Below are 17,276 nucleotides of genomic sequence, written 5' to 3'. Positions count from 1 at the left end.
TTTTAACTTTTTTGACTTTTGTAATAACATTTAGCTTTAAACACAAACACAATGTACAGTTGTATAAAAGTATTTTCTTTATATATTTTTTCTAAAAGCTTTTCTCATTTTTTAAATTTTTAAATTTTTTTTTTGTTTTACCTTTTAAACATTTTGTTAAAAACTAAGACATAAACACACACACAATGGCCTAGGTCCATTCAGGGTCAGGATTATCAATCTTACTATCTTCCCCTCCACACCTTGTCCACTGGAAGGTCATCACAGGCAATAACAGGCATGGAACTGTCACCTATGATATCAATGCCTTCTTCAGGAAGACCTGAGGACTTGCCTGGTGCTGTTTTACAGCTAACTTTTAAAAAACATAAATAGAAGGAGTAAACTCTAAAATAATGATTAAAAAGTGTAATATAGTAATGCACGAACAAGTATCATTGTCATTTATTATCGAGTATTATGTACTGTGTACAACTGTGTATGCTATACTTTCATACAACTGGCAGAGCAGTAGGTTTGTTTATGCCAGCATCACCACAAACATATAAGGGATGTTTTTTTCACTATGACATTTTCATAACTAAGAAGTTAACAGGAATTTTTAGCTCCATCATAGTCTTCTGTGGCTACATGTAACTGTCGTATACTCGGTCTGTTGTTGACAAAACTACGTTACGTGGCACACGACAGTACGTAATTTTACAAATGATGCTACATTTATCGGGGTTTATATTTCTATTATTTATAAAGTAACTTGCGACTAACATCTATCTGCATTTTAGCTCTGTATCTGGTAAAACCTTTTTCTCATTTTGAAGTTATTTGAAATTCCAGTTTGTTTTAAACATTGACACATCCAAGTTTTTTAAATCATTATTTATTAAATCCAGCATTTCTTCAGAGCTGGGTTTAATGTGGTGAAATCTTCAGATCTACAGTTTCACAGGCAATTTATTTACAGTCAGTAAAAGACACTGAAGCCAAATTCCTTTTTTAGATATGCTCTCAGTTCCCATTGAACTCAGTTACATGTGCTTATTTGAAGGAAAAATGTAGGCAATGTGATAAACACAGCCTTGCCTTACCCATAACCAATTTAAAATAGCCACATCAACAGTCATAGCCAGGAACCAAATAGAACTGGCAAGAAAACAAGAAAAAAAAAAATCAGTTTGAAAGCAAATCCACTTTTACCATATTCCCTGGTGGTAGCCTTTGGTCCATCCAAGAGGTATACCTTAATCAAACATTACAATGTTGATGGCTGCTTTTTTGTTTCTGAGATGTCATCTGTAAATACTGAAATATTGAAACCATGTCTGAGCTTTTTATGCCATATTCTTAAATCTGTTTTAAAAACCTGAGTTAATTGCTTTAAAAATGAGTTCATCTATCTACTATATGATTCAGATATATACTGGATTAAGGCTTATGAGACAAGTAGGAACTTGTCATTTTGAAACATAAACATTTGTTCTTCTTTATGTAATGCTTGCCTGGTATTGACTCTGTCTGCTGTTCCCAGCGTGTGTGGAACTACACTGTGAAGTTCCTGCAGTTTTTTCTAAGATGGACTTAGGAAGCTATATTTGTCATGGATGTAGGCTCTACCTACAGATGGATCTGAGGATCAAATGAGATAAACTATCTGAAAAGGTTATGAAATGAGCAAAGCCCTATGTGAACCACCGGTGCCAAAGACTTCTCACTACTACTGAACTGGGGAAATTGAGAAAGACGTGGGGATCTCAGCTTCCTTTCCTCCCCTGGCCAATTAACTAACCCCCTGGTGAAATGTTAATATCGTGTGCCTGTCAACTGGGAAGTGTCACAAACACTGCCTTCCTTCGACTATGCCTCTCTAGGGCACTCTGAACAGTAAACTTTTGATCTAAAAATTGATAATGTCTTTATTTAATGTATCTTTTTCTACAGATTAATCTACAGTCTCCCTGCTTTTCTGTCTTGTCCATTGAGAAGAATATATTTTAAGAGACTTAAAACAAAGTTTTGTTTTTTGTTTTTTTCCTAACCAAAAGTAGTAGACCACTACTTGCATTTGAAAAATACCTTTGGTGAGAAGGTGGATGTTTGTAATCTGTATACCATAGAAGGTACTTCCTGATTCTCCAGCCGGGCATGTAACAAGAGATAAACAGATGGATTCAGGATTCAGGTGACACTCTCTTTATGAAAGAGAGTTCGGCATAGGACTCACCTAGCAAAAGAGGGTTGCTGGCCACCAGCTGACCCTGATGGCAAGATGGCACAATCTCCTGTTGGCTGCGATAATTCTCTATAGAGGAAGGTGGCAAAGCCAACACAGGCACCTTGGACAGCAGCTGGGGGTGGGTGGCCCAGCACGGAAGGGATCCGAGTGGAGCCACAGTTTCTTCTCCGACAGATGGGGAGGTGACCAGGGGCTGGCAACTGAGGAAAGCCATTGGCACCCCCAGGCCCAAAAGGGACAGGACAGTCTATCACCAGAACACTCTGGAGCCACCTAAGCAGGGCCTCCCAAACAAAACTGCATCTCCAGGGGGACATAACCACTGCTAAGACTAGGTGCCACAAGGGTTGGGGAGGGGGGACAAATACCCCCACCTTTCTTTCTCTTCCCACCTGCCTCCATGGCCGACCTCCACAGGAGCTGGAAGGCACAGAGCGGAGCAATACAACCCACAGAAATCAGCTTCACTAGCCACAAATCACACAAGAGAGGGGGAAGAATTAACCTGGGCATATGAGAGATCAGGTAACAGAAATGCCAGCACACCTGTAATCTATGTTATACAGCTGTTTATAGCATCAGCAAATTGATCAATAACTGCTTTTTAATCCATGAACTAAAGGTATATGCTAGATGGGAGTATGTAGAGAAAGTCACTGTAGCCTGTACCTGGCAGTGACGATACAACTAATCTTAATTTTCCTACGAATCAATCTCCCTCCTGTGCCACAGACACATGTCTGATGAGCAGATTCTGCAATGAAGGCACGAAATAAAAGGATCGAGGCTAGTTGCTGCACCGGCTTGTTCCAATCATTTTGGTTTTCCTTTTCTTTTTTCAAATTTCTCAGAAAGAACTATTCTTTGGAAGGAATATGAAATAACTGCACACGAGGGGTCAGAGGCGCATGGGGCTCAGTGTGGCCCCTCTCCCCAGGTCACCTCTGAGAGCCCAGTCACACCGCCTGCCTCAGAGGTCCACAGGGCTGCATGCAGGTCACACATTGCGTCTTCTCTCTGATCTGAGGCTCAGAGACCTGGCGTGACTCGAGCTCCTAGATGTGCCTCCCTCGGTGCTATTTGCAGTGCAGAGCGCTTCCCCAGGGCGGTCCCTGAGCTGTGCCAACACTCCCATCTCCAGCCACACCTCTCCACCCTCTCATCTGTCTCTGGCTCCCAGGATATTATCCCTCACATCCACTTGTTTTGCCAATGAGCTTTGGCAGCTTTGAACTCCAACCCACGAAGTAAATTGAAGTCTATGTGACTCTGAGAATAGACTCGGTTTGGAGAGCTCCCTCGTGTCAGGACCCAGTATATCCGTAAGCCTTGCTGATATCTGGGTCGCTGCACAGCAACTGAGTCACCCTTTCCGGTCTATCTTCTCACTTGCAACTTGTTCTCGATTTTTCTCCCTGAAACCACGTGTGGACATACTCAGGCTCTCAAATAAGATGATATTGTTCACTCTGACATTTTTCTTTAACTGCCCTATCTTACCAACACGTAACGCCCAGATAAAATATAGTGTTACCATAATGCAGAGCTAAACAATGGGAAGTCTGTTACCATATTTTTGTAGTGATACTTTCTTTATTTGTCACACACAAGTTTTAATAATTGAAAACTTCAAATGCTTAATTTGAAACAGTCTTTTCAGAAAACAAAAAGCTTGAATAAAAGCATTCAGCATCCTTAAAACACCATTTTATTCCAGATTGGCACACATACACATGGTTTTACTATCATATTAACGCCCTGCACACCATCCTGGCTAGCCTGGAGTTTAGTCCTTGTTCCTTCACTTTTATGATTTCTGTCCCTATTTCCTGGGTTTTCATGTTCCTGGTAAACACAAGTGCCCAGATTCTCCTAGGGAAGCTACATGTGATTCTCCAAAGATCCTAATTCTCAGGAGAAAAAGCAAATTCTTCCTCTCATTTTGTTTGTTCTCATTTGTTTTTTAAGTCCAAATAAAAATAACTCCAGAGTAGTAGGGCAAAGTAACCATAAAGTGTAAACACTTAATAGGGCATCTGACCCAGCAACTGTCTCCAGATAGCAGCCGGGTGAGTCATGCAGGACACGTGGGTGACTGTTAGTCTCCAGGGATTACCAAGCGCTGACTCAAGGGTGGAGTTCGGTTGCGGAGGCTTCACATGGCTCAACACCCCGGGTGATGTCAGGGGATCCCATTTCAGGCAGGGATCAGCAGTATTCAAACAAACGCTGTGTTCATTCAGTTCCAGTCAGAAATTCCAGGGGCACAGCCAAGTAAATCTAGGTGGCACAGAAAAGGCTACCGATGATAGAAATTACTGGAAGTCCAGCTTAGATATGGCTCCAGATTTGCACAGAGTCCCCCGTCAATATCCTACTTGTCACTTCAGGACAGTGTGTCAAAGGCAGGGGCTAGGTTTCACCCAATGTCTTCGGTTTCCTTGTTGACTTTTAAGTGCCTCTGTTAAGGAATCTGTTTGAGGACCGGATCTATTTTTATTCATAATGACTTCTCCATCTGTCTTGGTATTTTCTATAAACAGAGATTAACGTCCTGCATGTTAACCTATTTTAATCTGTGAACTAGTAGGAGCCAAAAATGCCTTTTTAAGGAGTAACAGGATGATATGAACATTCTGTTTCACAAGGCAGAGTTGGTAGTTAACTGAAGGTTCTTCAAACCATTCAAAAAAGGATGCTTTTAAAAATAAAGTGGAAGGAACATTTCATTCACTACATATCAGCTTGATTTTTTAAGCAAGTAGGAAAAAAATGTTCTCATTAAATGTTTAACATGGACACTTTTCTTTGTGTGGGTCTTCCCTTCTGTGTGTTTTGAAATAATTTAAAAATGAGAATCTTGGGTCAGTTACTGTCTGATTTATTATGCAACCTTGAATAAAGTCCTTACATATTACACTGATGGATATTCATATGATGAACCAGCCTTGCATTCCTGGAATAAATCTTACCTGGTCATGGTATACAAATCGATTTTATATGTTGCTGGATTCAGTTTGCTTGTATTTTGTTGAGAATTTTTCCATTTATATTAATAAGGGGTGTAGATCTGTAGTTCTTTTCTTATAACATTTTGCCTAGTTTTGGGATTGGGAAATATTGGCCTCAGAATGAATAAGTTGGAAAGTGCCTCCTCTTCACTTAACTTCTTTGAAGAGTACATGAACGTATGTGGTTAGTTCTTCTGTAAATGTTTGGTACAATTCACCAATGAAAGCATTGATCTCATATATATATCTATATAGCATTTTCTTTTTGGAAAGTTTTAAAATCACGAATTCAGTCTTTTTATTGAGACAGGTCTATTCTGCATTTTTTTTGTAAGCTTTGATATTGTGTGTCTTCCAAAGAGTTTGTCTGTGTCACCCAGGTTATCCACTTTCTTGGCATGCACTTGGTAGTAGATTTTCCTTATAAATCGTTTTATTTCTGGAAGGTCTGTGGTAATATCTTCTATCTCACTCTGTATAACAGTAATTTGAGTCCTTTTTCTTCCTTGGCCAATTTCTTAGTCAGTTCAGGTGGCTTATAAACAACAAACATTTATTTCTCACAGTTCTAGAGGCTTTAAGTCCAAGGTCGCGGTGCTGGATGGGTTGGATTCTGGTGCTGACCCTCCTCTGGGTTGTCTACTGCTGTCTTCTCATTGTATCCTCACATGATGGGAAGAAGGCAAGAGGATTTTGGGGTCCCTTTATAAGGGCAATAATCCCATTCATGAGGGTCCCACCCTCACAACATAATTACCTCCCAAATCCTCCATCTCCTAATACCACCACCTTGGGAGTTAGGATTTAAACATATAAATTATGAGGGTACACAAACTTTCATTCTATTGCCATCAATCTAGCTATACATTTGTCAATTTTACTGATCTTATCAAAGAACCAAATTTTGGCAATCCTTGGCATTCATTGGCTCACAAGTGCATCACTCCACCTTTATTCTTATCTTCCTATTGTGTTCTCCCAAATGTGGATCTGTGTCCAAATTTCCCTTTTCTCATAGAGACACTAGTCATATTGGATTAGGACCCACTCTAATCCAGGATGACCTCATCTTAACAAATTATATAGTCAAAGACCTTTTTAAATTATTTTTTTAGAAAGAAGTTCTGGCTCTGTCACCCAGGCTACAGTGCAGTAGCAGTCACAGCTCACTGCAACCTTACATTCCTGGGCTTAAGTGATCCTCCTGCCTCAGTCTCCAGCATGGCTGGGACTATAGGTGCACACAGTCATGCCAAGCTAACTTTTTTTTTTTTTTTTTTTTTTTTGTAGAGACGGGGTCTTGCTATATTGAACTGGCTGGCCTCAAACTCTGGCCTCAAGCAATTCTCCAGCCTTGGCCTCCCAAAGTACTGGGACTACAAGTGTGAGCCATGCACCTGGCCAAAGACCTGATTTTTAAATGAGCTCCTATTCTGTGTTTCTGGGTGGGCATGGGTTTGGAAGGGCTACTGTTCAACCAAGTACATTTAAAATAGCGATCCACTAAGTATGATATCTACGCTTCTGCAGGAATTGCACATAGGTCATACCTTCCTGTTTCTTTGCATGTCAGGCAAATTTTTGTTGAAAATGGAAATTTTAAATAATATCATGTGTCAGTACCTGGAAATCAGATGTTCCTCCTTTCCCAGTGTTTGTTGTTGTTGCTGCTTGCTCTTGTTGCTATTGGCGGTTAATGAATTTTCTGAACCAATTCTGTAAAGTCTCTGTTCTTTGACACGTGTGGAACAGAAATCTCTGCTTGGTTAGCTTAGCGGTCAGCTAATGATTCAAGAGAGATTTCCTTAAATGCGTAAAGCAATAAGTCTTTCAGCCTTTGCTGATGGGTTCTGCATTTGTGTTCAAGCATGCCTTCCAGACTCAGCCAGGTACTTGGTTATTCAGCCTTTTCCCTCACTTTCTGCTTGAGCAGAGCCTCGAGGTCAGCCAGAGGTAAGAGCTTCCAGCTTTCTCAGGTCTTTTCTGAGAATATGCATAGCTCTCTATGCATACATGTGACTTTCTACATTCTCATCTGTTTTCAACAAATGCCCTGCAGAAAGACCGTTGCTCTGAGTGAGCTCTGAGTCAAGTCAAATAAAGACAAGCCTTGTGAGTGGAGTCTTCCGGGAACCACCAGACAATTAAAATAATGATGATTCTATGGAAATGGGGCTTTGAAGAAACACTAACCTTGTTTTGTCCCCCAGTGGCTGCCAGGCTGCTGGTTTTTCTAAGCCTGTGTGCTATTTTTAGGGCTATCACAAAGCTGGGGTGGGGGAGTGGGGAGGGCAAAAGGGCGTATTAAAACTCTATAAAACTTGCTGTTCTTACCAAGAGTGAGATTATTTTTCTTGAATAAATACTGTCTGGGTTGTTGCAAGCCTTTGGTTAACTTCCCAAGTTCTGAAAAAAATAAATGCTGCTCATTTTTGCCAGTGTTCTCATCACTTTCATAGAGTGCAGGAATTTGAGAGGTCCTTACTCTGTCATTTCCCCTGACATCCCATGGCTGTATCTTTTCAGACTGATAAATAATTTTCTCATTTGGTATTTATCGGAATCAAAGGAAACAATACACCTTAAAGCGTGAAGCCCTTACTGTGGCTAAGCAGCATGGCACGCCTTTCTGGAAATGTACTAAAGAAGCAGGCTCTGATCGTGAACTTGGGAAAGCTGCGTTCTTGGCAGTCATTCCCATTATTCTATTGATAGCAGGCACAGCAAGCCACTCCTGGTTTCACTGGAAAGATGTAATTAATCCCCGAGGAATACTAGGCAAATAAGTGTGGCCTATTCTCTTCTATTTCCAGAAATCACTTAAACCAAAATGATTCGGATTTGTTATTTCTTGCAATAGAGTTCTCTTTATATGTTTGAATTCCTTGCTAGTGCATTTCGCTATGAGATTTCAAATTCATAATTTGGTGCTCTTTTATTTTGATGGATTGGAATAGACTATGTTGTTCAAACAATCTTGTGGTTCAGATCCCTTTAAAGTGAAACCAAATGTATAGTCAAATAGCATAGTTTGTATAATAAAATAGCATAGTTTACTCTGGAAAATACAATGCATTTAAAATTATAACACAAACTGTGAATATAGGGAAGAAGACTAAATAAAAACAAAACTGACATTCACTCTGGAACATTTACTACCATGGTCCAAATAGCATACCCAGCATTTTCACAGGTATGTCAGTTTTTCCTCACAACAAACTTTTGAAGAAGTTAATAGAATTCCTGTTTTACTAATTAGGAAATGTAAATCTTAAATAACAAGTCCAAAGTTAAACAACTAGCAATGGGCAGCAAGAGACTTGAAAAGGCAATTTGCTCATTTCCTTTTTTTATTAATAAAGCTTTGGATTTGAAAATAATCTTAACGATAAATACATCTCCTGATTGTCTGAATTCTCATAGAGTTTAAAATAGTTTAAGGGAGTTCTCCAATTAAGAGTATATATATAGTATTATTTCTGGATACCTGTCTTAAATAAAAGCTAGAAGCAAAATCTTTGTTCTTAATGTTATGAACTATAATCAAATAAATATGTAATATTATTAGACAAACATAAATCACGAAAGAGAGTTAGCATTGACTAGTTTGAAGGATTGGTAGATATTTCCAGTAATAAAGATAATGTTCAAAACTAAAAATATTTTCCTGGCATGCTTTCAGCATTTTGGCATATAGCACATAATAGTTTTGCATGAGTCATTGTCTTAAAATAATTTTCTTCCTATTGTTACAATGCTTTCTTATGGAGATTTTCATTTTGCAAACAAATTTTACGTCAATTAATATTTCAAAAATTATTTTAATATTATGTAAAAATTATATTTCATTTTTAAAGCATCAACATATGCAACAAGTAATATTAATATTATCACTGTCTCATAAACGAGTTATAATACACATTTGGTTGCCATCTGGTTTATTCTTTTATCTCAGAGAGTTGATTGTGTACAAAATAGTGTGATTCTGCCATGGTACAGTCCTCCATTATTTTTTGCAAGGACCATAAACTCTTTGGGATCGGAGCTTGTCTGTCTAACTAGTCCAGAAGCTGTTGCTCTCCACTCAGAAAATTAGAGTCATCGGATCACTTTCTGATTGGCTTCATTAGTAGGGCTATCTTCCTGCTTTGAAACTTAAAAGCTAGGTTTAGGGTTAGGGATAGGGTTAGGAAGTGTCTTATGTAAGATAGTTACCTTGATAACTAGTTTAACACTTTTCTGTTTCTTTCAGTCCTTTAAAAACTCTGCATACCTACTAAGTGTAAGGAAATTTCCTTAGTATGAAATGCAGAAGAATGTATAGTTGGTGGCGTTTTAACACCCATAGAAGAGAGGAGAGAAGATGCGGGGTGAGAGTTGAGGCAGGCCCATGAGAAGATCAGCTGTTTCTCCCCACAGAGCCAAGTCGCTAAGATAAGGGTCGCCACAGAGGATAAGGAAATTGATAGGAAATAGAGAGAAAAAAAGAATACACAGAGACTAAGGTATAGTTTATATATATATATATAGATATAGATATAGATATAGATATAGATAGATAGAGAGAGAGAGAGAGAGAGAGAGAGAGATCAGATTTAACACATCAGCGGTACCTAGGAGACTGGCATATCTCCATAAACACCAGCAATATGGTTAGATTCATACAGGTTTTTATAATCACAGACATCAATTACCAGTTGTCAGGGTAACATATTTGCATATCAGGGAATGCAGTTGCTAGGGGATACAGGTAGTGGGTTCCAGTCAAAAGTCATCTCAAGGGGCATCTAATCTATCTAGGTGAATAAACAGGCACAAAGTCTTTCAGGGGCTAACTTATAAGTTCTAAGAGGTAGTTGTCAATTAACAAAAGTAAAACAAAAGAAGTATAATGACTCTATATTTAGAGTCTATATTTATTTATGGACTTAAAGGTAGACAGACAGGAGAGAGCAGGAAGCCCATCTCTAATAAACAGGTTGTTTATAATCACCGGGGCGCATCTCTGGGCAAAGGGCACTCATTGTCTCCAGCTCCCATTCTGTGGGCCATATTTGCCTTGTCTTGTCTTTCAAGACAGAGAAGCTCACATATTTTGAGATACCGGGAAGCCTTCCTGGAAAACATCCCTACCAGAGATTTGAGAGCTCTCCCATGATAGCAGCCTCTAATAAGTGAACCATTGAGTCCACACATTCCTTCAGAGCAAAACCCTACAAACTCCTGTTTCTGTCTTTAATATAGTAATATTGGATTATACAATAAAATAATGATCACATGAGCCACATTTCATTAATTCCTCAATCATATTTTCCCAACAAGAAGAGACTAATGTCCTAAACTTACATTTAAACTTCAAATTGATGCTTGCAAAATTTGAGGACTTAAGAGCACCAGAGAAATGTCCCATAATAGGGATAAAAAATACTGCAAGGGAACATCTGAATGGCACTCTTGAGTTGGGGGTACTTTTTAAGACAAATTAAATCCTAGTCTGACCTTCACACAGATATGTAGTCCAAATTAATATTATCATTGGATTGTGAAAATCCCAATCTAATAAATGGAGAGAAAATATACTCGGGGAAGATGAGACATTAGTGTCTCTAGCCAAAGAAAATACAAAAGCACTTTTATGTATTCCACTTCAGCCATGGCCAGAGATGTTCCTGCCAGACCAATTTTTCTGAAAATAGCAAATTTACACTTGGATAAATTTGTAAAACAACTGCCTGGAGGTAGCAGAGAATGAACCAAAGCTGGAAGATAATAGAAGAGAAACAATTTGGAAGAAAGAATGGCATGGGCAATTTTCCTGTTTTTTTAATGATTTTAGCTTGAGAGCAGGCTGCAGTCAGTACTAACAGGTAAAATGTTGATAGAAAACTCATACTTTTTCTGGCCTAAAGAACCAGAGAGCAGAGTTTGGAATAATCATTGCCACCAGAAAGTGAGAGAGCTATTCCAAAAAGGAGACAGCCAGAGAGGGGGAGCTCAGATCCTACATAAAATTTCGGTCAATTAACTAAATGACCTTGGACCATGCATACGCAAGGCAGACTCAAAGCATTCTGAAATGGATTTTGAGCTGTACGTGAAAGACAATATTTAGGAGTCCAAGATGATTGCCTGCTATGATTCAGAAAATCAACACTCTATTTAGGAATATAACAGAATTCAGAGTCTCTGCATCTTCAGAATGAATAGTCAGGAAACAATACAAGTTCAGTCAATAGGTGAAGAAAAAGGGAAATTCAGCCCATTTTCAAGAGAAAAGAAAATCAGTGAAACCAACACCAAAATGAACATGTGTTGACATAAGCACATAAGGATGTTATTTTAACTACACTCAGTGGTATAAAGGGAAATAGGATCTCAATACATAAAAATGCAGGGAGTCTCATTTATCAGAAAAATAGAAACTAGAAAAAACTTCAAATGGAAATTCAAGAATGGAAAAGTACAATATATGCAATAAACATGCACTGATTGAGCTTAACAGCAGAATGAAACTGACAAATGATGGGGACAACAAACTTGGAGAAAGATCAATAATACTCTTTCAGTCAGAAGACTCTGAAGAAAACAGATAATAGATTGAGAAACAAAGTGAAAAGTCTTCACAAGCCTGTGAGATAATGTCTGAAGTTCCAACATACATGTAATTGGAGTTTCACAGCAGAGGAGAAAGAAAAGAGGACATACAGAATTATCAAAAAAAAAAAAAAATATATATATATATAGGCTGAAAAGTTTTTAATTTGGTGAAAGACATAACTTTATAGGTTATTGAAACTTAGTAAATTTCAAGTTTTGGCATGTATGATTAAAATGAATAAGCATGCAATAGTCAAAATTCTTAAAACCAAAGGAAAAAAATGTGTTCACAAGCCAGAGAAAAATGACATATTATCCATATGCAAACAGTGATTCACATGTATTCTGATTTCTTGTCAAAAATTTTGGATGTCAAAAGACAGTGAAACAAGAGCTGAAAGAAAAGAACCTACCAACCCACAATTCTACATCCAACAAATATATTCTTCAAAGAAGGTAAAATAAAGACAACCTCAGATATTCCACCACTGCATTTTGGAAGCCAATAACTTTTTGTGCAGTTTCACAGCCCTGTAGATACAGAAGAATTCTGTCCCAGTGTGGATCACATCAAGAGTCTCACTCATACCTGATTTCGATAATTGAAGTGATGAGAGTTAAAACTTTTTGGATAATATTTAGGTTATGTTCTCAATTTCAAGTTATTGGGATGGAGTAAAAATGTATTTGCATGTGGGAGGACATGAATTTGGGGGAGCCAGGTTTTGGGGTTTACTGGGTTGAATAGTGTTCCCTTGTCCCCCAAAATTCATGTCCACCTGAAATCTGTGAACATGACCTTATTTGGAAACAGGGTCCTTGCAGATGTAATCATGAGCTCATAACACATTAGAGCTGACCCTAATCTAATGTTTGGTATCCATAGCATCCTTATAGGAGGAGGGAAATTTGGACACAGACACACAGAGGGAAGATGGCCATGTGAAGATAGAGGCAGAGGTTGAAGATGTTGCTGCCAAATCCAAGGAATGCCAACGATTGCTGGCAACCACCAGAAGCTAGACCTTGCCAGAACTTCTGTGTCAGACCTCTGGCCTCCTGAACTATGAGAGAATAAACATGTCTTGTTTTTAAACCACTCAGTTGTGGCATTTTGTCACACCAGCCTAAGAAACTAACAGAGGAAGAAAAATTATTATTACAGATTCATATGATTATCTTCATAGAACTTTTAAGAGTATATAAATAAGCAATTAAAACAAAAGAAAAATTCAAAAAGTTTTGTGCTGCCAGATTAATATATAAAATCTACATACCAATAAAACAATTATATAATATAATAATAATAAAGTAATAAAACAAGGAAACCTTCCACAATAGCTACCCAAAACTCTAAAGCAGCTAGGAATAAGTTTTTTAAAATAACACATTCAAGATCTTTATGAATACAAATATAAAATTTACTGAAGAATAAAGACCAATAAATGCATAGATATATTGTTAATGAAGTTTCAATCAAAATTAATAAAGAGATTTTCATGGAATTTGAGAAATATATCTAAAAATTATTTTAATAGAGTAAAAAGATCCCAGAATTATTTGAGAAAGAAGGTATCCACCTATCTATATAGTAAGAAGTACTGTAAATCCCTTGAGACTCAATGATGTCACCTCTCTAATAATAAAGAAAAAAGTCACAGAAATGAAAACACATCACGAACAATTATCTATAGTTTTATCACACAATGGGTGTGATCACCTATGTATATGAAAATAACTCTACCTTCTTTTAAATCCTTGTTTAGAACCAATTTAAAGGGATAATGTTGCACATAATGCTCTATAATCATTCCTTTGTATCAAGAGGAAAATATCAGGTGGGTGAGATGTTAATTATAGGTCTAAGGAATAACTTGAGTTAATAAACCAGAGACAAGTCTAGAGTTCTGTAAACAAGTTTCAACATTTCCAGGCGCCTGAGGTTAAGTGCTACTCTGAAAAGTGCTCCACACTTGCCTAAGTCCGTGATGCAAGTTCTACTTTGGCAAGAGAATGCAACTAAAGCTAGAACTCGCCTTGGGAACAGGAATGATGCCATGGAGATTTCACATTTGTCAGGTGAATAGAAGTAATGTAGAAAAACAACTCAAAGTGTCCTTCTTCTAAGCCCCCTTCTCAATAATGAAAAGAACCACATTTTCCCATTCCTCATTTCTCTTAAGGTTATTATAATATCAATGTTATACCAACCTGCAAAAATAATATTTAACCACTTACAACACAAGGATTCCTCCTAACATCATTGGCTCCAGTAAGTAACATTCATTCAGAATTACTTTGAGGGAACGCAGGTACTCAGTGTTTGCAGATGAAGAAACCTGAACAGTACAAAAAAAAAATAAAAGGGTTTATTTAAGGTCTCACACTGACTCAGCAGAAAAGCACACATGGGAATGGAAAGTTCCTAAAGTGGGACACTCTTTTGGATAATAAGACCAACTGAGTCCTCATCTGCATTTGAGAATGATCCATACCAGGCTGCCACAGAACAAGGCAAGGTATTCAGTACTCTTACTTGAACGGTTTATTATTACTATGTGAAAGTTATAAGTCTGGGTTTTTTAAAAAAAAAATTGTATTTCTTATATCCTAGAACCAAAAGATAAATTGGAGACTAAAGCTGTTATGTTGATTATACTTTTGAATGTTGGTATGCCCCAGCCCCACTCACCCCAAAAAGTAAAGGAGGAAAAATCGGTAGAAGTCTTCATCATATTTAAAACACTCCCTCCCAAAAATATAATTTATGGAGCTTTTTAGTTAGGCTAGTTGATCTTTTTACCAAAAGATCTGTCCAAAAAAGGAAGAAAATAATTGAGCTCTAATAACCATGAAATTGCAGCTTATTATTTCCCTAAGTTCACTTTCCTAAAGACCATTCATAAATGTAAATATTCACCCAACATTCTACAGGGTATGAAATATTGCAGTGACTAATATTTTGTCTTATCACTTGAAATTAAATGGTTTCATCACCAACAGAATTAATAGATTATGTTCACTAGTAAATTTTATTTTGTCTGGTAAAAAAAAAAAAACTGAATAAAAGATGATGCAGTAGGGAATGAAAGAGAACTAAAAATTAAATGTAGTTACATTTAATATTTTAACTTACCAGAAGAAAATTGCATTGACTTGGACCATGAAAGTGATGCGATAGATTTACCTGCTATAATTCTTTCACTTCAACAGCGCCCTCACCATCATCAAATAAAAGGCTCACATGTGAAGAGAAATGTGTTTGGAGGAGGAATTAGTAGAAACTGGAGACTAGGAAATCATAAGCCAGTAAGTTTGTTTGTTTGTTTATTTTTTGTTTGTTTCTGTGTTTAGCATTCTCTGCCTACAAAGTCTAAGAGCCAATGAATCGTTAAAATTAGGCAGCTGCTTCTAGAACGTGAAGCTACTGATTCTTGGGAAGTACCTCTGAACAGATTATCTTCCTAAAGGCTTGACACATATGTGATCATTAGAATTTTATTTCTTTGTGCTAAAAGTCACCCTAGGGAAGACAGCGCAGTTGAGAGGCATTTACTTCAATGAAAATCATTTTGTCATATCTTTTCAAATATAAAAGCCAGCTGGGAAAATGAGAGAGGCTGAAAAATGCAGAAGGCTATTTGGAGCCTGTAGTTTAGGTTAGAGAACCAGGAGTGCAAGCTAAGTGACCCAGGATAAGTTACTCAACGCTCCCCAAGACTTCCTTGTTAATGGAGAGTAATAAAAGTAAGTGCCTATCTCCCAGGATTGCAGGGAGGACCAAATGATCATGGCAATGACTCTCAGAAAATATGTGCTCATTAAATATTAACTATTTCTCTTCCTCCCCCTCCTCCTGCTTTTCTATATTCCTGCCCTCAGCATCGCCACCACAGCCACTTCTCAACCTCACAACTCCACCACCAGTGTTGTCTTAGGGATATGTTAGAGGTGTAAATAAAAATCAGATACACTGTTTCTTGCTTCCCTTTAGCCAAAGACTTCATCCATGAACAAGAAGAAATAATTCAAGCTACATTTTTTCTCCTGAATGTCTTTCTGATGAGATGAAGGTATCTCAAAACATTATGTTAATTTCCTTCCCCAAAACACTGGAACTAAAAAATGTAAGAGTTTTTCTTCTCTCCTTTTCAAGTTTGATTTCTAAGAGATAGGTGAATACATGTTGTTAAATATTCCTAAACTATTTACTATTTTCTCTTGCATGATTTTCCTTCATAAATTGAAGTTTCTCTCTCTCTCTCCCTCCACTTTGGGCTTTGCTTATATGTTCATAGACCATTTGAATTAATTTCACAAAAACATCAGGGGAACGTAAAATGGCTGTCATGCTGCATTTAAGAGAGATAATCACATCTACCTCTGAGCACTTGGATTGGGCCTCTAAGTAACTCTCGTGGAGGATGCTGTGGATTTTCAGGGAGAAAAGTTCTCAGAGGAGGAAACTCTCCAAGTCAGAGTCTTAGGACCTGCTGTAATATACTTCTTCTGATGAATTCTCTGTTCATGGACTCAAAAGCAAGATAGTGAACAAATGTCATAATTAAGTTTCCAATTTTAATATTGTATTTTTTAATTCATTCAGAACATAGCACATAGTATTTATTCAGAAAAACATTTTTAATAAATTTATTTATATATTTAGTATTTATTGACTATATGCTATGCTGTTTGTGATAGAAAGATCCCAGATGAATAAAACATTGATCCTTCTCTCATGAAATATTATAAAAATATACATGTAAAATATGCATGTAAAAATAACAATATTGCCAGGCGCGGTGGCTCACGCCTATAATCCTAGCACTTTGGGAGGCCGAGGCGGGCGGATTGCTCAAGGTCAGGAGTTCAAAACCAGCCTGAGCGAGACCCCGTCTCTACCAAAAAATAGAAAGAAATTAATTGACCAACTAAAATATATATATACAAAAAAGTAGCCAGGCATGGTGGCGCATGCCTGTAGTCCCAGCTACTTGGGAGGCTGAGGCAGGAGGATCGCTGAGCCCAGGAGATTGAGGTTGCTGTGAGCGAGGCTGACGCCACGGCACTCACTCTAGCCTGGGCGACAGAGGGAGACTCTGTCTCAAAAAAAAATAATAATAATAAAAATAAAAATAACAATATTATAAAATAGAAAATAGCAAACAGCATTGAACAAACACAAATCATAGGAATTTGGCAGAGATACAGAGATGTTATATGATATACATTATTTGTGCCTTTCATTCCCAGAATATTAAAAATTACATTATATTTTAGAGATAAGTGTGCTAAAAATATTTAGTACAAAGAGAAATAGAAATCCATGATAAATATATTGCTAATCCAGGCCAAAAAATGTCTATCTTACTAATTTTTTAAAAATGACTACTCATAGGAAATAAACATCAGATTTTCTTTTTCTTTTAGATTTGACA

The 17,276-nt window shown here is 37.4% G+C and overlaps 2 long non-coding RNA genes across 5 annotated transcripts in view; one reads left to right on the top strand and one right to left on the bottom strand.

Annotated features, from left to right (window-relative positions):
• Positions 1 to 13,288: 13,288 nt before the first annotated feature.
• The window catches only part of LOC105858225 (uncharacterized), an 88,181-nt gene continuing 84,193 nt past the window's right edge, over positions 13,289 to 17,276 (bottom strand). For all 4 annotated transcript variants that reach the window (XR_001148036.3, XR_012914916.1, XR_012914915.1 and 1 more), the window contains one exon: positions 13,289 to 14,177. This is a non-coding gene — a long non-coding RNA (uncharacterized LOC105858225). The remainder of the gene's footprint in view (positions 14,178 to 17,276) is intronic.
• Positions 14,115 to 16,464, top strand: LOC142864364 (uncharacterized). Its single transcript, XR_012914917.1, has 3 exons — positions 14,115 to 14,357; positions 15,052 to 15,147; positions 15,833 to 16,464. It is a non-coding gene; the product is annotated as an uncharacterized LOC142864364 (long non-coding RNA).

Source organism: Microcebus murinus, chromosome 25, assembly GCF_040939455.1.
Source record: "Microcebus murinus isolate Inina chromosome 25, M.murinus_Inina_mat1.0, whole genome shotgun sequence".
NCBI lineage: Eukaryota > Metazoa > Chordata > Mammalia > Primates > Cheirogaleidae > Microcebus > Microcebus murinus.
This window is presented reverse-complemented; position numbering and strand designations above follow the sequence as displayed.